Below are 20,940 nucleotides of genomic sequence, written 5' to 3'. Positions count from 1 at the left end.
CAAAATGAACAAAAAGCATTGAATTCAATTCTTTCTGATTTTAGAAACTGCATTAAAGAAGGGGTGCACCAGTCCTGGAGATACTGCAATACCAGGTCAATGCGTGGAGTGGACAGAGCAAGCTCTTTTTCCATCTCCCTGTTCTAAAAATCCATTTAATATATGGTCCCCAGATAGGGGACGTATCAGATATTAAACTGATAAGAACAGATACTACACTTGATCTTAGCCAAAAGGCCGAGAAGCGATAACCAGAATTGGTTTCCGACTACGGTGCCACCCAAGGATTCTGAAAAGTCCATTTGTGGAGATGGCCACCTGGACTCCCGTTAAGAAGACATGCTGTCAACCTCTAGATCCCTCACATGCCTGCACTTTTCGGCTTGCTGCTGCTGCAATCCACGCGTTTTAGATCTGCATAACTCCACCTCTTTTAGCACAGTACCCTCAACCCCCGGCTGTTCCCACCCGCCTCAACACCGTTGGAAGGGAGGAGAACCAATTAAGGCGGGGGGGGGTGGAACGAGCAGCTGTCTACCCTTAGCAGGAGGGTTGCTGATTAATTACCTCTCCTGCTGCTGCTGCTGCTGGCTGTCCAGCAGCAGACTGAAGGTGGCTGCTGCTGTGCGCAGGTATATAAAGGCTCAGAGCCTATTATGACACGCGCAGCCAGCGTTCCATTGCCACATTCCGTCTACTGCAGGCGGGATACCTGGATGGCTGAATGTCACTGAGAAGCTCACAGAGACCGCCATAAGCAACAGTTTAAAAGAATGCCACAGACTAATCAACCAAACTTTTTGGGTTGGTTTCTCTTTTATAGTCTGCAGGCATTAAATGAAAGAAGTCAGTGTTCCAGCAGAGGGAGACAACGTTTCAGAAAAGGCATTGTAGCAAACCAAAAAAGAAATTTTAAGCGCAGCAGAGTAACCAGCTCACATACCTGTTAGCTCAGGTGAGTTTAAAAGGCTGCTGTTGATAACAAGGGCATTTGCTAAATAGATGGTGTGTGTGCAACAATATACTGAAAGGTCAATTATATTGTGCAGCTTATCTCACCACCTGTAGTTATTTAGGTGAAAGCTCCAAAATGCTTGCCTAATATGTCTGTTTATCCAAAAGGAAGTATAGAGGGAGAGCTAGATAGATAGCATTGCATTACATTACATTACATGGCAATGCAATGCACAGTTGCTGAAGTTGAACCAAAATGAGCTTGTCATCTGGCTTCTGCAACTTTTAACATGAAAAATCCAATGAGGAGAAGAAAAGCAAAGCCAAAGAGTCCATCCCAAAATCCGACAAACAAGCAAAATGAACAAAAAGCATTGAATTCAATTCTTTCTGATTTTAGAAACTGCATTAAAGAAGGGGTGCACCGGTCCTGGAGATACTGCAATACCAGGTCAATGCGTGGAGTGGACAGAGCAAGCTCTTTTTCCATCTCCCTGTTCTAAAAATCCATTTAATATATGGTCCCCAGATAGGGGACGTATCAGATATTAAACTGATAAGAACAGATACTACACTTGATCTTAGCCAAAAGGCCGAGAAGCGATAACCAGAATTGGTTTCCGACTACGGTGCCACCCAAGGATTCTGAAAAGTCCATTTGTGGAGATGGCCACCTGGACTCCCGTTAAGAAAACATGCTGTCAACCTCTAGATCCCTCACATGCCTGCACTTTTCGGCTTGCTGCTGCTGCAATCCACGCGTTTTAGATCTGCATAACTCCACCTCTTTTAGCACAGTACCCTCAACCCCCGGCTGTTCCCACCCGCCTCAACACCGTTGGAAGGGAGGAGAACCAATTAAGGCGGGGGGGGGGGTGGAACGAGCAGCTGCCTACCCTTAGCAGGAGGGTTGCTGATTAATTACCTCTCCTGCTGCTGCTGCTGCTGGCTGTCCAGCAGCAGACTGAAGGTGGCTGCTGCTGTGCGCAGGTATATAAAGGCTCAGAGCCTATTATGACACGCGCAGCCAGCGTTCCATTGCCACATTCCGTCTACTGCAGGCGGGATACCTGGATGGCTGAATGTCACTGAGAAGCTCACAGAGACCGCCATAAGCAACAGTTTAAAAGAATGCCACAGACTAATCAACCAAACTTTTTGGGTTGGTTTCTCTTTTATAGTCTGCAGGCATTAAATGAAAGAAGTCAGTGTTCCAGCAGAGGGAGACAACGTTTCAGAAAAGGCATTGTAGCAAACCAAAAAAGAAATTTTAAGCGCAGCAGAGTAACCAGCTCACATACCTGTTAGCTCAGGTGAGTTTAAAAGGCTGCTGTTGATAACAAGGGCATTTGCTAAATAGATGGTGTGTGTGCAACAATATACTGAAAGGTCAATTATATTGTGCAGCTTATCTCACCACCTGTAGTTATTTAGGTGAAAGCTCCAAAATGCTTGCCTAATATGTCTGTTTATCCAAAAGGAAGTATAGAGGGAGAGCTAGATAGATAGCATTGCATTACATTACATTACATGGCAATGCAATGCACAGTTGCTGAAGTTGAACCAAAATGAGCTTGTCATCTGGCTTCTGCAACTTTTAACATGAAAAATCCAATGAGGAGAAGAAAAGCAAAGCCAAAGAGTCCATCCCAAAATCCGACAAACAAGCAAAATGAACAAAAAGCATTGAATTCAATTCTTTCTGATTTTAGAAACTGCATTAAAGAAGGGGTGCACCGGTCCTGGAGATACTGCAATACCAGGTCAATGCGTGGAGTGGACAGAGCAAGCTCTTTTTCCATCTCCCTGTTCTAAAAATCCATTTAATATATGGTCCCCAGATAGGGGACGTATCAGATATTAAACTGATAAGAACAGATACTACACTTGATCTTAGCCAAAAGGCCGAGAAGCGATAACCAGAATTGGTTTCCGACTACGGTGCCACCCAAGGATTCTGAAAAGTCCATTTGTGGAGATGGCCACCTGGACTCCCGTTAAGAAAACATGCTGTTAACCTCTAGATCCCTCACATGCCTGCACTTTTCGGCTTGCTGCTGCTGCAATCCACGCGTTTTAGATCTGCATAACTCCACCTCTTTTAGCACAGTACCCTCAACCCCCGGCTGTTCCCACCCGCCTCAACACCGTTGGAAGGGAGGAGAACCAATTAAGGCGGGGGGGGGGTGGAACGAGCAGCTGTCTACCCTTAGCAGGAGGGTTGCTGATTAATTACCTCTCCTGCTGCTGCTGCTGCTGGCTGTCCAGCAGCAGACTGAAGGTGGCTGCTGCTGTGCGCAGGTATATAAAGGCTCAGAGCCTATTATGACACGCGCAGCCAGCGTTCCATTGCCACATTCCGTCTACTGCAGGCGGGATACCTGGATGGCTGAATGTCACTGAGAAGCTCACAGAGACCGCCATAAGCAACAGTTTAAAAGAATGCCACAGACTAATCAACCAAACTTTTTGGGTTGGTTTCTCTTTTATAGTCTGCAGGCATTAAATGAAAGAAGTCAGTGTTCCAGCAGAGGGAGACAACGTTTCAGAAAAGGCATTGTAGCAAACCAAAAAAGAAATTTTAAGCGCAGCAGAGTAACCAGCTCACATACCTGTTAGCTCAGGTGAGTTTAAAAGGCTGCTGTTGATAACAAGGGCATTTGCTAAATAGATGGTGTGTGTGCAACAATATACTGAAAGGTCAATTATATTGTGCAGCTTATCTCACCACCTGTAGTTATTTAGGTGAAAGCTCCAAAATGCTTGCCTAATATGTCTGTTTATCCAAAAGGAAGTATAGAGGGAGAGCTAGATAGATAGCATTGCATTACATTACATTACATGGCAATGCAATGCACAGTTGCTGAAGTTGAACCAAAATGAGCTTGTCATCTGGCTTCTGCAACTTTTAACATGAAAAATCCAATGAGGAGAAGAAAAGCAAAGCCAAAGAGTCCATCCCAAAATCCGACAAACAAGCAAAATGAACAAAAAGCATTGAATTCAATTCTTTCTGATTTTAGAAACTGCATTAAAGAAGGGGTGCACCGGTCCTGGAGATACTGCAATACCAGGTCAATGCGTGGAGTGGACAGAGCAAGCTCTTTTTCCATCTCCCTGTTCTAAAAATCCATTTAATATATGGTCCCCAGATAGGGGACGTATCAGATATTAAACTGATAAGAACAGATACTACACTTGATCTTAGCCAAAAGGCCGAGAAGCGATAACCAGAATTGGTTTCCGACTACGGTGCCACCCAAGGATTCTGAAAAGTCCATTTGTGGAGATGGCCACCTGGACTCCCGTTAAGAAAACATGCTGTCAACCTCTAGATCCCTCACATGCCTGCACTTTTCGGCTTGCTGCTGCTGCAATCCACGCGTTTTAGATCTGCATAACTCCACCTCTTTTAGCACAGTACCCTCAACCCCCGGCTGTTCCCACCCGCCTCAACACCGTTGGAAGGGAGGAGAACCAATTAAGGCGGGGGGGGGGGTGGAACGAGCAGCTGCCTACCCTTAGCAGGAGGGTTGCTGATTAATTACCTCTCCTGCTGCTGCTGCTGCTGGCTGTCCAGCAGCAGACTGAAGGTGGCTGCTGCTGTGCGCAGGTATATAAAGGCTCAGAGCCTATTATGACACGCGCAGCCAGCGTTCCATTGCCACATTCCGTCTACTGCAGGCGGGATACCTGGATGGCTGAATGTCACTGAGAAGCTCACAGAGACCGCCATAAGCAACAGTTTAAAAGAATGCCACAGACTAATCAACCAAACTTTTTGGGTTGGTTTCTCTTTTATAGTCTGCAGGCATTAAATGAAAGAAGTCAGTGTTCCAGCAGAGGGAGACAACGTTTCAGAAAAGGCATTGTAGCAAACCAAAAAAGAAATTTTAAGCGCAGCAGAGTAACCAGCTCACATACCTGTTAGCTCAGGTGAGTTTAAAAGGCTGCTGTTGATAACAAGGGCATTTGCTAAATAGATGGTGTGTGTGCAACAATATACTGAAAGGTCAATTATATTGTGCAGCTTATCTCACCACCTGTAGTTATTTAGGTGAAAGCTCCAAAATGCTTGCCTAATATGTCTGTTTATCCAAAAGGAAGTATAGAGGGAGAGCTAGATAGATAGCATTGCATTACATTACATTACATGGCAATGCAATGCACAGTTGCTGAAGTTGAACCAAAATGAGCTTGTCATCTGGCTTCTGCAACTTTTAACATGAAAAATCCAATGAGGAGAAGAAAAGCAAAGCCAAAGAGTCCATCCCAAAATCCGACAAACAAGCAAAATGAACAAAAAGCATTGAATTCAATTCTTTCTGATTTTAGAAACTGCATTAAAGAAGGGGTGCACCGGTCCTGGAGATACTGCAATACCAGGTCAATGCGTGGAGTGGACAGAGCAAGCTCTTTTTCCATCTCCCTGTTCTAAAAATCCATTTAATATATGGTCCCCAGATAGGGGACGTATCAGATATTAAACTGATAAGAACAGATACTACACTTGATCTTAGCCAAAAGGCCGAGAAGCGATAACCAGAATTGGTTTCCGACTACGGTGCCACCCAAGGATTCTGAAAAGTCCATTTGTGGAGATGGCCACCTGGACTCCCGTTAAGAAAACATGCTGTCAACCTCTAGATCCCTCACATGCCTGCACTTTTCGGCTTGCTGCTGCTGCAATCCACGCGTTTTAGATCTGCATAACTCCACCTCTTTTAGCACAGTACCCTCAACCCCCGGCTGTTCCCACCCGCCTCAACACCGTTGGAAGGGAGGAGAACCAATTAAGGCGGGGGGGGGGTGGAACGAGCAGCTGCCTACCCTTAGCAGGAGGGTTGCTGATTAATTACCTCTCCTGCTGCTGCTGCTGCTGGCTGTCCAGCAGCAGACTGAAGGTGGCTGCTGCTGTGCGCAGGTATATAAAGGCTCAGAGCCTATTATGACACGCGCAGCCAGCGTTCCATTGCCACATTCCGTCTACTGCAGGCGGGATACCTGGATGGCTGAATGTCACTGAGAAGCTCACAGAGACCGCCATAAGCAACAGTTTAAAAGAATGCCACAGACTAATCAACCAAACTTTTTGGGTTGGTTTCTCTTTTATAGTCTGCAGGCATTAAATGAAAGAAGTCAGTGTTCCAGCAGAGGGAGACAACGTTTCAGAAAAGGCATTGTAGCAAACCAAAAAAGAAATTTTAAGCGCAGCAGAGTAACCAGCTCACATACCTGTTAGCTCAGGTGAGTTTAAAAGGCTGCTGTTGATAACAAGGGCATTTGCTAAATAGATGGTGTGTGTGCAACAATATACTGAAAGGTCAATTATATTGTGCAGCTTATCTCACCACCTGTAGTTATTTAGGTGAAAGCTCCAAAATGCTTGCCTAATATGTCTGTTTATCCAAAAGGAAGTATAGAGGGAGAGCTAGATAGATAGCATTGCATTACATTACATTACATGGCAATGCAATGCACAGTTGCTGAAGTTGAACCAAAATGAGCTTGTCATCTGGCTTCTGCAACTTTTAACATGAAAAATCCAATGAGGAGAAGAAAAGCAAAGCCAAAGAGTCCATCCCAAAATCCGACAAACAAGCAAAATGAACAAAAAGCATTGAATTCAATTCTTTCTGATTTTAGAAACTGCATTAAAGAAGGGGTGCACCGGTCCTGGAGATACTGCAATACCAGGTCAATGCGTGGAGTGGACAGAGCAAGCTCTTTTTCCATCTCCCTGTTCTAAAAATCCATTTAATATATGGTCCCCAGATAGGGGACGTATCAGATATTAAACTGATAAGAACAGATACTACACTTGATCTTAGCCAAAAGGCCGAGAAGCGATAACCAGAATTGGTTTCCGACTACGGTGCCACCCAAGGATTCTGAAAAGTCCATTTGTGGAGATGGCCACCTGGACTCCCGTTAAGAAAACATGCTGTCAACCTCTAGATCCCTCACATGCCTGCACTTTTCGGCTTGCTGCTGCTGCAATCCACGCGTTTTAGATCTGCATAACTCCACCTCTTTTAGCACAGTACCCTCAACCCCCGGCTGTTCCCACCCGCCTCAACACCGTTGGAAGGGAGGAGAACCAATTAAGGCGGGGGGGGGGGGTGAAACGAGCAGCTGCCTACCCTTAGCAGGAGGGTTGCTGATTAATTACCTCTCCTGCTGCTGCTGCTGCTGGCTGTCCAGCAGCAGACTTAAGGTGGCTGCTGCTGTGCGCAGGTATATAAAGGCTCAGAGCCTATTATGACACGCGCAGCCAGCGTTCCATTGCCACATTCCGTCTACTGCAGGCGGGATACCTGGATGGCTGAATGTCACTGAGAAGCTCACAGAGACCGCCATAAGCAACAGTTTAAAAGAATGCCACAGACTAATCAACCAAACTTTTTGGGTTGGTTTCTCTTTTATAGTCTGCAGGCATTAAATGAAAGAAGTCAGTGTTCCAGCAGAGGGAGACAACGTTTCAGAAAAGGCATTGTAGCAAACCAAAAAAGAAATTTTAAGCGCAGCAGAGTAACCAGCTCACATACCTGTTAGCTCAGGTGAGTTTAAAAGGCTGCTGTTGATAACAAGGGCATTTGCTAAATAGATGGTGTGTGTGCAACAATATACTGAAAGGTCAATTATATTGTGCAGCTTATCTCACCACCTGTAGTTATTTAGGTGAAAGCTCCAAAATGCTTGCCTAATATGTCTGTTTATCCAAAAGGAAGTATAGAGGGAGAGCTACATAGATAGCATTGCATTACATTACATTACATGGCAATGCAATGCACAGTTGCTGAAGTTGAACCAAAATGAGCTTGTCATCTGGCTTCTGCAACTTTTAACATGAAAAATCCAATGAGGAGAAGAAAAGCAAAGCCAAAGAGTCCATCCCAAAATCCGACAAACAAGCAAAATGAACAAAAAGCATTGAATTCAATTCTTTCTGATTTTAGAAACTGCATTAAAGAAGGGGTGCACCGGTCCTGGAGATACTGCAATACCAGGTCAATGCGTGGAGTGGACAGAGCAAGCTCTTTTTCCATCTCCCTGTTCTAAAAATCCATTTAATATATGGTCCCCAGATAGGGGACGTATCAGATATTAAACTGATAAGAACAGATACTACACTTGATCTTAGCCAAAAGGCCGAGAAGCGATAACCAGAATTGGTTTCCGACTACGGTGCCACCCAAGGATTCTGAAAAGTCCATTTGTGGAGATGGCCACCTGGACTCCCGTTAAGAAGACATGCTGTCAACCTCTAGATCCCTCACATGCCTGCACTTTTCGGCTTGCTGCTGCTGCAATCCACGCGTTTTAGATCTGCATAACTCCACCTCTTTTAGCACAGTACCCTCAACCCCCGGCTGTTCCCACCCGCCTCAACACCGTTGGAAGGGAGGAGAACCAATTAAGGCGGGGGGGGGTGGAACGAGCAGCTGTCTACCCTTAGCAGGAGGGTTGCTGATTAATTACCTCTCCTGCTGCTGCTGCTGCTGGCTGTCCAGCAGCAGACTGAAGGTGGCTGCTGCTGTGCGCAGGTATATAAAGGCTCAGAGCCTATTATGACACGCGCAGCCAGCGTTCCATTGCCACATTCCGTCTACTGCAGGCGGGATACCTGGATGGCTGAATGTCACTGAGAAGCTCACAGAGACCGCCATAAGCAACAGTTTAAAAGAATGCCACAGACTAATCAACCAAACTTTTTGGGTTGGTTTCTCTTTTATAGTCTGCAGGCATTAAATGAAAGAAGTCAGTGTTCCAGCAGAGGGAGACAACGTTTCAGAAAAGGCATTGTAGCAAACCAAAAAAGAAATTTTAAGCGCAGCAGAGTAACCAGCTCACATACCTGTTAGCTCAGGTGAGTTTAAAAGGCTGCTGTTGATAACAAGGGCATTTGCTAAATAGATGGTGTGTGTGCAACAATATACTGAAAGGTCAATTATATTGTGCAGCTTATCTCACCACCTGTAGTTATTTAGGTGAAAGCTCCAAAATGCTTGCCTAATATGTCTGTTTATCCAAAAGGAAGTATAGAGGGAGAGCTAGATAGATAGCATTGCATTACATTACATTACATGGCAATGCAATGCACAGTTGCTGAAGTTGAACCAAAATGAGCTTGTCATCTGGCTTCTGCAACTTTTAACATGAAAAATCCAATGAGGAGAAGAAAAGCAAAGCCAAAGAGTCCATCCCAAAATCCGACAAACAAGCAAAATGAACAAAAAGCATTGAATTCAATTCTTTCTGATTTTAGAAACTGCATTAAAGAAGGGGTGCACCGGTCCTGGAGATACTGCAATACCAGGTCAATGCGTGGAGTGGACAGAGCAAGCTCTTTTTCCATCTCCCTGTTCTAAAAATCCATTTAATATATGGTCCCCAGATAGGGGACGTATCAGATATTAAACTGATAAGAACAGATACTACACTTGATCTTAGCCAAAAGGCCGAGAAGCGATAACCAGAATTGGTTTCCGACTACGGTGCCACCCAAGGATTCTGAAAAGTCCATTTGTGGAGATGGCCACCTGGACTCCCGTTAAGAAAACATGCTGTCAACCTCTAGATCCCTCACATGCCTGCACTTTTCGGCTTGCTGCTGCTGCAATCCACGCGTTTTAGATCTGCATAACTCCACCTCTTTTAGCACAGTACCCTCAACCCCCGGCTGTTCCCACCCGCCTCAACACCGTTGGAAGGGAGGAGAACCAATTAAGGCGGGGGGGGGATGGAACGAGCAGCTGCCTACCCTTAGCAGGAGGGTTGCTGATTAATTACCTCTCCTGCTGCTGCTGCTGCTGGCTGTCCAGCAGCAGACTGAAGGTGGCTGCTGCTGTGCGCAGGTATATAAAGGCTCAGAGCCTATTATGACACGCGCAGCCAGCGTTCCATTGCCACATTCCGTCTACTGCAGGCGGGATACCTGGATGGCTGAATGTCACTGAGAAGCTCACAGAGACCGCCATAAGCAACAGTTTAAAAGAATGCCACAGACTAATCAACCAAACTTTTTGGGTTGGTTTCTCTTTTATAGTCTGCAGGCATTAAATGAAAGAAGTCAGTGTTCCAGCAGAGGGAGACAACGTTTCAGAAAAGGCATTGTAGCAAACCAAAAAAGAAATTTTAAGCGCAGCAGAGTAACCAGCTCACATACCTGTTAGCTCAGGTGAGTTTAAAAGGCTGCTGTTGATAACAAGGGCATTTGCTAAATAGATGGTGTGTGTGCAACAATATACTGAAAGGTCAATTATATTGTGCAGCTTATCTCACCACCTGTAGTTATTTAGGTGAAAGCTCCAAAATGCTTGCCTAATATGTCTGTTTATCCAAAAGGTAGTATAGAGGGAGAGCTAGATAGATAGCATTGCATTACATTACATTACATGGCAATGCAATGCACAGTTGCTGAAGTTGAACCAAAATGAGCTTGTCATCTGGCTTCTGCAACTTTTAACATGAAAAATCCAATGAGGAGAAGAAAAGCAAAGCCAAAGAGTCCATCCCAAAATCCGACAAACAAGCAAAATGAACAAAAAGCATTGAATTCAATTCTTTCTGATTTTAGAAACTGCATTAAAGAAGGGGTGCACCGGTCCTGGAGATACTGCAATACCAGGTCAATGCGTGGAGTGGACAGAGCAACCTCTTTTTCCATCTCCCTGTTCTAAAAATCCATTTAATATATGGTCCCCAGATAGGGGACGTATCAGATATTAAACTGATAAGAACAGATACTACACTTGATCTTAGCTAAAAGGCCGAGAAGCGATAACCAGAATTGGTTTCCGACTACGGTGCCACCCAAGGATTCTGAAAAGTCCATTTGTGGAGATGGCCACCTGGACTCCCGTTAAGAAAACATGCTGTCAACCTCTAGATCCCTCACATGCCTGCACTTTTCGGCTTGCTGCTGCTGCAATCCACGCGTTTTAGATCTGCATAACTCCACCTCTTTTAGCACAGTACCCTCAACCCCCGGCTGTTCCCACCCGCCTCAACACCGTTGGAAGGGAGGAGAACCAATTAAGGCGGGGGGGGGGGGGGGTGGAACGAGCAGCTGCCTACCCTTAGCAGGAGGGTTGCTGATTAATTACCTCTCCTGCTGCTGCTGCTGGCTGTCCAGCAGCAGACTGAAGGTGGCTGCTGCTGTGCGCAGGTATATAAAGGCTCAGAGCCTATTATGACACGCGCAGCCAGCGTTCCATTGCCACATTCCGTCTACTGCAGGCGGGATACCTGGATGGCTGAATGTCACTGAGAAGCTCACAGAGACCGCCATAAGCAACAGTTTAAAAGAATGCCACAGACTAATCAACCAAACTTTTTGGGTTGGTTTCTCTTTTATAGTCTGCAGGCATTAAATGAAAGAAGTCAGTGTTCCAGCAGAGGGAGACAACGTTTCAGAAAAGGCATTGTAGCAAACCAAAAAAGAAATTTTAAGCGCAGCAGAGTAACCAGCTCACATACCTGTTAGCTCAGGTGAGTTTAAAAGGCTGCTGTTGATAACAAGGGCATTTGCTAAATAGATGGTGTGTGTGCAACAATATACTGAAAGGTCAATTATATTGTGCAGCTTATCTCACCACCTGTAGTTATTTAGGTGAAAGCTCCAAAATGCTTGCCTAATATGTCTGTTTATCCAAAAGGAAGTATAGAGGGAGAGCTAGATAGATAGCATTGCATTACATTACATTACATGGCAATGCAATGCACAGTTGCTGAAGTTGAACCAAAATGAGCTTGTCATCTGGCTTCTGCAACTTTTAACATGAAAAATCCAATGAGGAGAAGAAAAGCAAAGCCAAAGAGTCCATCCCAAAATCCGACAAACAAGCAAAATGAACAAAAAGCATTGAATTCAATTCTTTCTGATTTTAGAAACTGCATTAAAGAAGGGGTGCACCGGTCCTGGAGATACTGCAATACCAGGTCAATGCGTGGAGTGGACAGAGCAAGCTCTTTTTCCATCTCCCTGTTCTAAAAATCCATTTAATATATGGTCCCCAGATAGGGGACGTATCAGATATTAAACTGATAAGAACAGATACTACACTTGATCTTAGCCAAAAGGCCGAGAAGCGATAACCAGAATTGGTTTCCGACTACGGTGCCACCCAAGGATTCTGAAAAGTCCATTTGTGGAGATGGCCACCTGGACTCCCGTTAAGAAGACATGCTGTCAACCTCTAGATCCCTCACATGCCTGCACTTTTCGGCTTGCTGCTGCTGCAATCCACGCGTTTTGGATCTGCATAACTCCACCTCTTTTAGCACAGTACCCTCAACCCCCGGCTGTTCCCACCCGCCTCAACACCGTTGGAAGGGAGGAGAACCAATTAAGGCGGGGGGGTGGGGTGGAATGAGCAGCTGTCTACCCTCAGCAGGAGGGTTGCTGATTAATTACCTCTCCTGCTGCTGCTGCTGCTGGCTGTCCAGCAGCAGACTGAAGGTGGCTGCTGCTGTGCGCAGGTATATAAAGGCTCAGAGCCTATTATGACACGCGCAGCCAGCGTTCCATTGCCACATTCCGTCTACTGCAGGCGGGATACCTGGATGGCTGAATGTCACTGAGAAGCTCACAGAGACCGCCATAAGCAACAGTTTAAAAGAATGCCACAGACTAATCAACCAAACTTTTTGGGTTGGTTTCTCTTTTATAGTCTGCAGGCATTAAATGAAAGAAGTCAGTGTTCCCGCAGAGGGAGACAACGTTTCAGAAAAGGCATTGTAGCAAACCAAAAAAGAAATTTTAAGCGCAGCAGAGTAACCAGCTCACATACCTGTTAGCTCAGGTGAGTTTAAAAGGCTGCTGTTGATAACAAGGGCATTTGCTAAATAGATGGTGTGTGTGCAACAATATACTGAAAGGTCAATTATATTGTGCAGCTTATCTCACCACCTGTAGTTATTTAGGTGAAAGCTCCAAAATGCTTGCCTAATATGTCTGTTTATCCAAAAGGAAGTATAGAGGGAGAGCTAGATAGATAGCATTGCATTACATTACATTACATGGCAATGCAATGCACAGTTGCTGAAGTTGAACCAAAATGAGCTTGTCATCTGGCTTCTGCAACTTTTAACATGAAAAATCCAATGAGGAGAAGAAAAGCAAAGCCAAAGAGTCCATCCCAAAATCCGACAAACAAGCAAAATGAACAAAAAGCATTGAATTCAATTCTTTCTGATTTTAGAAACTGCATTAAAGAAGGGGTGCACCGGTCCTGGAGATACTGCAATACCAGGTCAATGCGTGGAGTGGACAGAGCAAGCTCTTTTTCCATCTCCCTGTTCTAAAAATCCATTTAATATATGGTCCCCAGATAGGGGACGTATCAGATATTAAACTGATAAGAACAGATACTACACTTGATCTTAGCCAAAAGGCCGAGAAGCGATAACCAGAATTGGTTTCCGACTACGGTGCCACCCAAGGATTCTGAAAAGTCCATTTGTGGAGATGGCCACCTGGACTCCCGTTAAGAAGACATGCTGTCAACCTCTAGATCCCTCACATGCCTGCACTTTTCGGCTTGCTGCTGCTGCAATCCACGCGTTTTAGATCTGCATAACTCCACCTCTTTTAGCACAGTACCCTCAACCCCCGGCTGTTCCCACCCGCCTCAACACCGTTGGAAGGGAGGAGAACCAATTAAGGCGGGGGGGGGGGTGGAACGAGCAGCTGTCTACCCTTAGCAGGAGGGTTGCTGATTAATTACCTCTCCTGCTGCTGCTGCTGATGGCTGTCCAGCAGCAGACTGAAGGTGGCTGCTGCTGTGCGCAGGTATATAAAGGCTCAGAGCCTATTATGACACGCGCAGCCAGCGTTCCATTGCCACATTCCGTCTACTGCAGGCGGGATACCTGGATGGCTGAATGTCACTGAGAAGCTCACAGAGACCGCCATAAGCAACAGTTTAAAAGAATGCCACAGACTAATCAACCAAACTTTTTGGGTTGGTTTCTCTTTTATAGTCTGCAGGCATTAAATGAAAGAAGTCAGTGTTCCAGCAGAGGGAGACAACGTTTCAGAAAAGGCATTGTAGCAAACCAAAAAAGAAATTTTAAGCGCAGCAGAGTAACCAGCTCACATACCTGTTAGCTCAGGTGAGTTTAAAAGGCTGCTGTTGATAACAAGGGCATTTGCTAAATAGATGGTGTGTGTGCAACAATATACTGAAAGGTCAATTATATTGTGCAGCTTATCTCACCACCTGTAGTTATTTAGGTGAAAGCTCCAAAATGCTTGCCTAATATGTCTGTTTATCCAAAAGGAAGTATAGAGGGAGAGCTAGATAGATAGCATTGCATTACATTACATTACATTACATGGCAATGCAATGCACAGTTGCTGAAGTTGAACCAAAATGAGCTTGTCATCTGGCTTCTGCAACTTTTAACATGAAAAATCCAATGAGGAGAAGAAAAGCAAAGCCAAAGAGTCCATCCCAAAATCCGACAAACAAGCAAAATGAACAAAAAGCATTGAATTCAATTCTTTCTGATTTTAGAAACTGCATTAAAGAAGGGGTGCACCGGTCCTGGAGATACTGCAATACCAGGTCAATGCGTGGAGTGGACAGAGCAAGCTCTTTTTCCATCTCCCTGTTCTAAAAATCCATTTAATATATGGTCCCCAGATAGGGGACGTATCAGATATTAAACTGATAAGAACAGATACTACACTTGATCTTAGCCAAAAGGCCGAGAAGCGATAACCAGAATTGGTTTCCGACTACGGTGCCACCCAAGGATTCTGAAAAGTCCATTTGTGGAGATGGCCACCTGGACTCCCGTTAAGAAGACATGCTGTCAACCTCTAGATCCCTCACATGCCTGCACTTTTCGGCTTGCTGCTGCTGCAATCCACGCGTTTTAGATCTGCATAACTCCACCTCTTTTAGCACAGTACCCTCAACCCCCGGCTGTTCCCACCCGCCTCAACACCGTTGGAAGGGAGGAGAACCAATTAAGGCGGGGGGGGGTGGAACGAGCAGCTGTCTACCCTTAGCAGGAGGGTTGCTGATTAATTACCTCTCCTGCTGCTGCTGCTGCTGCTGGCTGTCCAGCAGCAGACTGAAGGTGGCTGCTGCTGTGCGCAGGTATATAAAGGCTCAGAGCCTATTATGACACGCGCAGCCAGCGTTCCATTGCCACATTCCGTCTACTGCAGGCGGGATACCTGGATGGCTGAATGTCACTGAGAAGCTCACAGAGACCGCCATAAGCAACAGTTTAAAAGAATGCCACAGACTAATCAACCAAACTTTTTGGGTTGGTTTCTCTTTTATAGTCTGCAGGCATTAAATGAAAGAAGTCAGTGTTCCAGCAGAGGGAGACAACGTTTCAGAAAAGGCATTGTAGCAAACCAAAAAAGAAATTTTAAGCGCAGCAGAGTAACCAGCTCACATACCTGTTAGCTCAGGTGAGTTTAAAAGGCTGCTGTTGATAACAAGGGCATTTGCTAAATAGATGGTGTGTGTGCAACAATATACTGAAAGGTCAATTATATTGTGCAGCTTATCTCACCACCTGTAGTTATTTAGGTGAAAGCTCCAAAATGCTTGCCTAATATGTCTGTTTAGCCAAAAGGAAGTATAGAGGGAGAGCTAGATAGATAGCATTGCATTACATTACATTACATGGCAATGCAATGCACAGTTGCTGAAGTTGAACCAAAATGAGCTTGTCATCTGGCTTCTGCAACTTTTAACATGAAAAATCCAATGAGGAGAAGAAAAGCAAAGCCAAAGAGTCCATCCCAAAATCCGACAAACAAGCAAAATGAACAAAAAGCATTGAATTCAATTCTTTCTGATTTTAGAAACTGCATTAAAGAAGGGGTGCACCGGTCCTGGAGATACTGCAATACCAGGTCAATGCGTGGAGTGGACAGAGCAAGCTCTTTTTCCATCTCCCTGTTCTAAAAATCCATTTAATATATGGTCCCCAGATAGGGGACGTATCAGATATTAAACTGATAAGAACAGATACTACACTTGATCTTAGCCAAAAGGCCGAGAAGCGATAACCAGAATTGGTTTCCGACTACGGTGCCACCCAAGGATTCTGAAAAGTCCATTTGTGGAGATGGCCACCTGGACTCCCGTTAAGAAGACATGCTGTCAACCTCTAGATCCCTCACATGCCTGCACTTTTCGGCTTGCTGCTGCTGCAATCCACGCATTTTAGATCTGCATAACTCCACCTCTTTTAGCACAGTACCCTCAACCCCCGGCTGTTCCCACCCGCCTCAACACCGTTGGAAGGGAGGAGAACCAATTAAGGCGGGGGGGGGTGGAACGAGCAGCTGTCTACCCTTAGCAGGAGGGTTGCTGATTAATTACCTCTCCTGCTGCTGCTGCTGCTGGCTGTCCAGCAGCAGACTGAAGGTGGCTGCTGCTGTGCGCAGGTATATAAAGGCTCAGAGCCTATTATGACACGCGCAGCCAGTGTTCCATTGCCACATTCCGTCTACTGCAGGCGGGATACCTGGATGGCTGAATGTCACTGAGAAGCTCACAGAGACCGCCATAAGCAACAGTTTAAAAGAATGCCACAGACTAATCAACCAAACTTTTTGGGTTGGTTTCTCTTTTATAGTCTGCAGGCATTAAATGAAAGAAGTCAGTGCTCCAGCAGAGGGAGACAACGTTTCAGAAAAGGCATTGTAGCAAACCAAAAAAGAAATTTTAAGCGCAGCAGAGTAACCAGCTCACATACCTGTTAGCTCAGGTGAGTTTAAAAGGCTGCTGTTGATAACAAGGGCATTTGCTAAATAGATGGTGTGTGTGCAACAATATACTGAAAGGTCAATTATATTGTGCAGCTTATCTCACCACCTGTAGTTATTTAGGCGAAAGCTCCAAAATGCTTGCCTAATATGTCTGTTTATCCAAAAGGAAGTATAGAGGGAGAGCTAGATAGATAGCATTGCATTACATTACATTACATGGCAATGCAATGCACAGTTGCTGAAGTTGAACCAAAATGAGCTTGTCATCTGGCTTCTGCAACTTTTAACATGAAAAATCCAATGAGGAGAAGAAAAGCAAAGCCAAAGAGTCCATCCCAAAATCCGACAAACAAGCAAAATGAACAAAAAGCATTGAATTCAATTCTTTCTGATTTTAGAAACTGCATTAAAGAAGGGGTGCACCGGTCCTGGAGATACTGCAATACCAGGTCAATGCGTGGAGTGGACAGAGCAAGCTCTTTTTCCATCTCCCTGTTCTAAAAATCCATTTAATATATGATCCCCAGATAGGGGACGTATCAGATATTAAACTGATAAGAACAGATACTACACTTGATCTTAGCCAAAAGGCCGAGAAGCGATAACCAGAATTGGTTTCCGACTACGGTGCCACCCAAGGATTCTGAAAAGTCCATTTGTGGAGATGGCCACCTGGACTCCCGTTAAGAAGACATGCTGTCAACCTCTAGATCCCTCACATGCCTGCACTTTTCGGCTTGCTGCTGCTGCAATCCACGCGTTTTAGATCTGCATAACTCCACCTCTTTTAGCACAGTACCCTCAACCCCCGGCTGTTCCCACCCGCCTCAACACCGTTGGAAGGGAGGAGAACCAATTAAGGCGGGGGGGGGGGGTGGAACGAGCAGCTGTCTACCCTTAGCAGGAGGGTTGCTGATTAATTACCTCTCCTGCTGCTGCTGCTGCTGGCTGTCCAGCAGCAGACTGAAGGTGGCTGCTGCTGTGCGCAGGTATATAAAGGCTCAGAGCCTATTATGACACGCGCAGCCAGCGTTCCATTGCCACATTCCGTCTACTGCAGGCGGGATACCTGGATGGCTGAATGTCACTGAGAAGCTCACAGAGACCGCCATAAGCAACAGTTTAAAAGAATGCCACAGACTAATCAACCAAACTTTTTGGGTTGGTTTCTCTTTTATAGTCTGCAGGCATTAAATGAAAGAAGTCAGTGTTCCAGCAGAGGGAGACAACGTTTCAGAAAAGGCATTGTAGCAAACCAAAAAAGAAATTTTAAGCGCAGCAGAGTAACCAGCTCACATACCTGTTAGCTCAGGTGAGTTTAAAAGGCTGCTGTTGATAACAAGGGCATTTGCTAAATAGATGGTGTGTGTGCAACAATATACTGAAAGGTCAATTATATTGTGCAGCTTAACTCACCACCTGTAGTTATTTAGGTGAAAGCTCCAAAATGCTTGCCTAATATGTCTGTTTATCCAAAAGGAAGTATAGAGGGAGAGCTAGATAGATAGCATTGCATTACATTACATTACATGGCAATGCAATGCACAGTTGCTGAAGTTGAACCAAAATGAGCTTGTCATCTGGCTTCTGCAACTTTTAACATGAAAAATCCAATGAGGAGAAGAAAAGCAAAGCCAAAGAGTCCATCCCAAAATCCGACAAACAAGCAAAATGAACAAAAAGCATTGAATTCAATTCTTTCTGATTTTAGAAACTGCATTAAAGAAGGGGTGCGCCGGTCCTGGAGATACTGCAATACCAGGTCAATGCGTGGAGTGGACAGAGCAAGCTCTTTTTCCATCTCCCTGTTCTAAAAATCCATTTAATATATGGTCCCCAGATAGGGGACGTATCAGATATTAAACTGATAAGAACAGATACTACACTTGATCTTAGCCAAAAGGCCGAGAAGCGATAACCAGAATTGGTTTCCGACTACAGTGCCACCCAAGGATTCTGAAAAGTCATTTGTGGAGATGGCCACCTGGACTCCCGTTAAGAAGACATGCTGTCAACCTCTAGATCCCTCACATGCCTGCACTTTTCGGCTTGCTGCTGCTGCAATCCACGCGTTTTAGATCTGCATAACTCCACCTCTTTTAGCACAGTACCCTCAACCCCCGGCTGTTCCCACCCGCCTCAACACCGTTGGAAGGGAGGAGAACCAATTAAGGCGGGGGGGGGGGTGGAACGAGCAGCTGTCTACCCTTAGCAGGAGGGTTGCTGATTAATTACCTCTCCTGCTGCTGCTGCTGCTGGCTGTCCAGCAGCAGACTGAAGGTGGCTGCTGCTGTGCGCAGGTATATAAAGGCTCAGAGCCTATTATGACACGTGCAGCCAGCGTTCCATTGCCACATTCCATCTACTGCAGGCGGGATACCTGGATGGCTGAATGTCACTGAGAAGCTCACAGAGACCGCCATAAGCAACAGTTTAAAAGAATGCCACAGACTAATCAACCAAACTTTTTGGGTTGGTTTCTCTTTTATAGTCTGCAGACATTAAATGAAAGAAGTCAGTGTTCCAGCAGAGGGAGACAACGTTTAAGAAAAGGCATTGTAGCAAACCAAAAAAGAAATTTTAAGCGCAGCAGAGTAACCAGCTCACATACCTGTTAGCTCAGGTGAGTTTAAAAGGCTGCTGTTGATAACAAGGGCATTTGCTAAATAGATGGTGTGTGTGCAACAATATACTGAAAGGTCAATTATATTGTGCAGCTTATCTCACCACCTGTAGTTATTTAGGTGAAAGCTCCAAAATGCTTGCCTAATATGTCTGTTTATCCAAAAGGAAGTATAGAGGGAGAGCTAGATAGATAGCATTGCATTACATTACATTACATGGCAATGCAATGCACAGTTGCTGAAGTTGAACCAAAATGAGCTTGTCATCTGGCTTCTGCAACTTTTAACATGAAAAATCCAATGAGGAGAAGAAAAGCAAAGCCAAAGAGTCCATCCCAAAATCCGACAAACAAGCAAAATGAACAAAAAGCATTGAATTCAATTCTTTCTGATTTTAGAAACTGCATTAAAGAAGGGGTGCACCGGTCCTGGAGATACTGCAATACCAGGTCAATGCGTGGAGTGGACAGAGCAAGCTCTTTTTCCATCTCCCTGTTCTAAAAATCCATTTAATATATGGTCCCCAGATAGGGGACGTATCAGATATTAAACTGATAAGAACAGATACTACACTTGATCTTAGCCAAAAGGCCGAGAAGCGATAACCAGAATTGGTTTCCGACTACGGTGCCACCCAAGGATTCTGAAAAGTCCATTTGTGGAGATGGCCACCTGGACTCCCGTTAAGAAGACATGCTGTCAACCTCTAGATCCCTCACATGCCTGCACTTTTCGGCTTGCTGCTGCTGCAATCCACGCGTTTTAGATCTGCATAACTCCACCTCTTTTAGCACAGTACCCTCAACCCCCGGCTGTTCCCACCCGCCTCAACACCGTTGGAAGGGAGGAGAACCAATTAAGGCGGGGGGGGGGGTGGAACGAGCAGCTGTCTACCCTTAGCAGGAGGGTTGCTGATTAATTACCTCTCCTGCTGCTGCTGCTGCTGGCTGTCCAGCAGCAGACTGAAGGTGGCTGCTGCTGTGCGCAGGTATATAAAGGCTCAGAGCCTATTATGACACGCGCAGCCAGCGTTCCATTGCCACATTCCGTCTACTGCAGGCGGGATACCTGGATGGCTGAATGTCACTGAGAAGCTCACAGAGACCGCCATAAGCAACAGTTTAAAAGAATGCCACAGACTAATCAACCAAACTTTTTGGGTTGGTTTCTCTTTTATAGTCTGCAGGCATTAAATGAAAGAAGTCAGTGTTCCAGCAGAGGGAGACAACGTTTCAGAAAAGGCATTGTAGCAAACCAAAAAAGAAATTTTAAGCGCAGCAGAGTAACCAGCTCACATACCTGTTAGCTCAGGTGAGTTTAAAAGGCTGCTGTTGATAACAAGGGCATTTGCTAAATAGATGGTGTGTGTGCAACAATATACTGAAAGGTCAATTATATTGTGCAGCTTATCTCACCACCTGTAGTTATTTAGGTGAAAGCTCCAAAATGCTTGCCTAATATGTCTGTTTATCCAAAAGGAAGTATAGAGGGAGAGCTAGATAGATAGCATTGCATTACATTACATTACATGGCAATGCAATGCACAGTTGCTGAAGTTGAACCAAAATGAGCTTGTCATCTGGCTTCTGCAACTTTTAACATGAAAAATCCAAT

At 45.1% G+C, this 20,940-nt stretch overlaps 16 non-coding genes across 16 annotated transcripts; all 16 read right to left on the bottom strand.

Annotated features, from left to right (window-relative positions):
• Positions 1–58: 58 nt before the first annotated feature.
• LOC141221729 (U2 spliceosomal RNA) lies at positions 59–249 on the bottom strand. Its single transcript, XR_012289690.1, has one exon. It is a non-coding gene; the product is annotated as a U2 spliceosomal RNA (small nuclear RNA).
• A 1,119-nt stretch (positions 250–1,368) lies between these two features.
• Positions 1,369–1,559, bottom strand: LOC141221682 (U2 spliceosomal RNA). Its single transcript, XR_012289644.1, has one exon. It is a non-coding gene; the product is annotated as a U2 spliceosomal RNA (small nuclear RNA).
• A 1,121-nt stretch (positions 1,560–2,680) lies between these two features.
• On the bottom strand, positions 2,681–2,871 carry LOC141221680 (U2 spliceosomal RNA). The gene has a single exon (XR_012289642.1). It is a non-coding gene; the product is annotated as a U2 spliceosomal RNA (small nuclear RNA).
• Positions 2,872–3,991: 1,120 nt separating this feature from the next.
• On the bottom strand, positions 3,992–4,182 carry LOC141221679 (U2 spliceosomal RNA). Its single transcript, XR_012289641.1, has one exon. It is a non-coding gene; the product is annotated as a U2 spliceosomal RNA (small nuclear RNA).
• Positions 4,183–5,303: 1,121 nt separating this feature from the next.
• Positions 5,304–5,494, bottom strand: LOC141221678 (U2 spliceosomal RNA). The gene has a single exon (XR_012289640.1). It is a non-coding gene; the product is annotated as a U2 spliceosomal RNA (small nuclear RNA).
• Positions 5,495–6,614: 1,120 nt separating this feature from the next.
• LOC141221677 (U2 spliceosomal RNA) lies at positions 6,615–6,805 on the bottom strand. Its single transcript, XR_012289639.1, has one exon. It is a non-coding gene; the product is annotated as a U2 spliceosomal RNA (small nuclear RNA).
• A 1,122-nt stretch (positions 6,806–7,927) lies between these two features.
• Positions 7,928–8,118, bottom strand: LOC141221676 (U2 spliceosomal RNA). Its single transcript, XR_012289638.1, has one exon. It is a non-coding gene; the product is annotated as a U2 spliceosomal RNA (small nuclear RNA).
• Positions 8,119–9,237: 1,119 nt separating this feature from the next.
• Positions 9,238–9,428, bottom strand: LOC141221815 (U2 spliceosomal RNA). The gene has a single exon (XR_012289758.1). It is a non-coding gene; the product is annotated as a U2 spliceosomal RNA (small nuclear RNA).
• A 1,120-nt stretch (positions 9,429–10,548) lies between these two features.
• LOC141221741 (U2 spliceosomal RNA) lies at positions 10,549–10,739 on the bottom strand. The gene has a single exon (XR_012289702.1). It is a non-coding gene; the product is annotated as a U2 spliceosomal RNA (small nuclear RNA).
• Positions 10,740–11,861: 1,122 nt separating this feature from the next.
• On the bottom strand, positions 11,862–12,052 carry LOC141221814 (U2 spliceosomal RNA). The gene has a single exon (XR_012289757.1). It is a non-coding gene; the product is annotated as a U2 spliceosomal RNA (small nuclear RNA).
• A 1,122-nt stretch (positions 12,053–13,174) lies between these two features.
• Positions 13,175–13,365, bottom strand: LOC141221813 (U2 spliceosomal RNA). The gene has a single exon (XR_012289756.1). It is a non-coding gene; the product is annotated as a U2 spliceosomal RNA (small nuclear RNA).
• Positions 13,366–14,491: 1,126 nt separating this feature from the next.
• Positions 14,492–14,682, bottom strand: LOC141221812 (U2 spliceosomal RNA). The gene has a single exon (XR_012289755.1). It is a non-coding gene; the product is annotated as a U2 spliceosomal RNA (small nuclear RNA).
• A 1,122-nt stretch (positions 14,683–15,804) lies between these two features.
• On the bottom strand, positions 15,805–15,995 carry LOC141221811 (U2 spliceosomal RNA). Its single transcript, XR_012289754.1, has one exon. It is a non-coding gene; the product is annotated as a U2 spliceosomal RNA (small nuclear RNA).
• A 1,119-nt stretch (positions 15,996–17,114) lies between these two features.
• On the bottom strand, positions 17,115–17,305 carry LOC141221731 (U2 spliceosomal RNA). The gene has a single exon (XR_012289692.1). It is a non-coding gene; the product is annotated as a U2 spliceosomal RNA (small nuclear RNA).
• Positions 17,306–18,427: 1,122 nt separating this feature from the next.
• On the bottom strand, positions 18,428–18,618 carry LOC141221733 (U2 spliceosomal RNA). The gene has a single exon (XR_012289694.1). It is a non-coding gene; the product is annotated as a U2 spliceosomal RNA (small nuclear RNA).
• A 1,120-nt stretch (positions 18,619–19,738) lies between these two features.
• LOC141221809 (U2 spliceosomal RNA) lies at positions 19,739–19,929 on the bottom strand. Its single transcript, XR_012289752.1, has one exon. It is a non-coding gene; the product is annotated as a U2 spliceosomal RNA (small nuclear RNA).
• Positions 19,930–20,940: the final 1,011 nt, after the last annotated feature.

Source organism: Phyllobates terribilis, unplaced genomic scaffold (genome assembly GCF_046119375.1).
Source record: "Phyllobates terribilis strain yellow unplaced genomic scaffold, ASM4611937v1 Scaffold_334__1_contigs__length_2070977, whole genome shotgun sequence".
Lineage (NCBI taxonomy): Eukaryota > Metazoa > Chordata > Amphibia > Anura > Dendrobatidae > Phyllobates > Phyllobates terribilis.
Note: the sequence above shows the minus strand (reverse complement) of the source record. Positions and strands in the feature narration are given on the sequence as shown.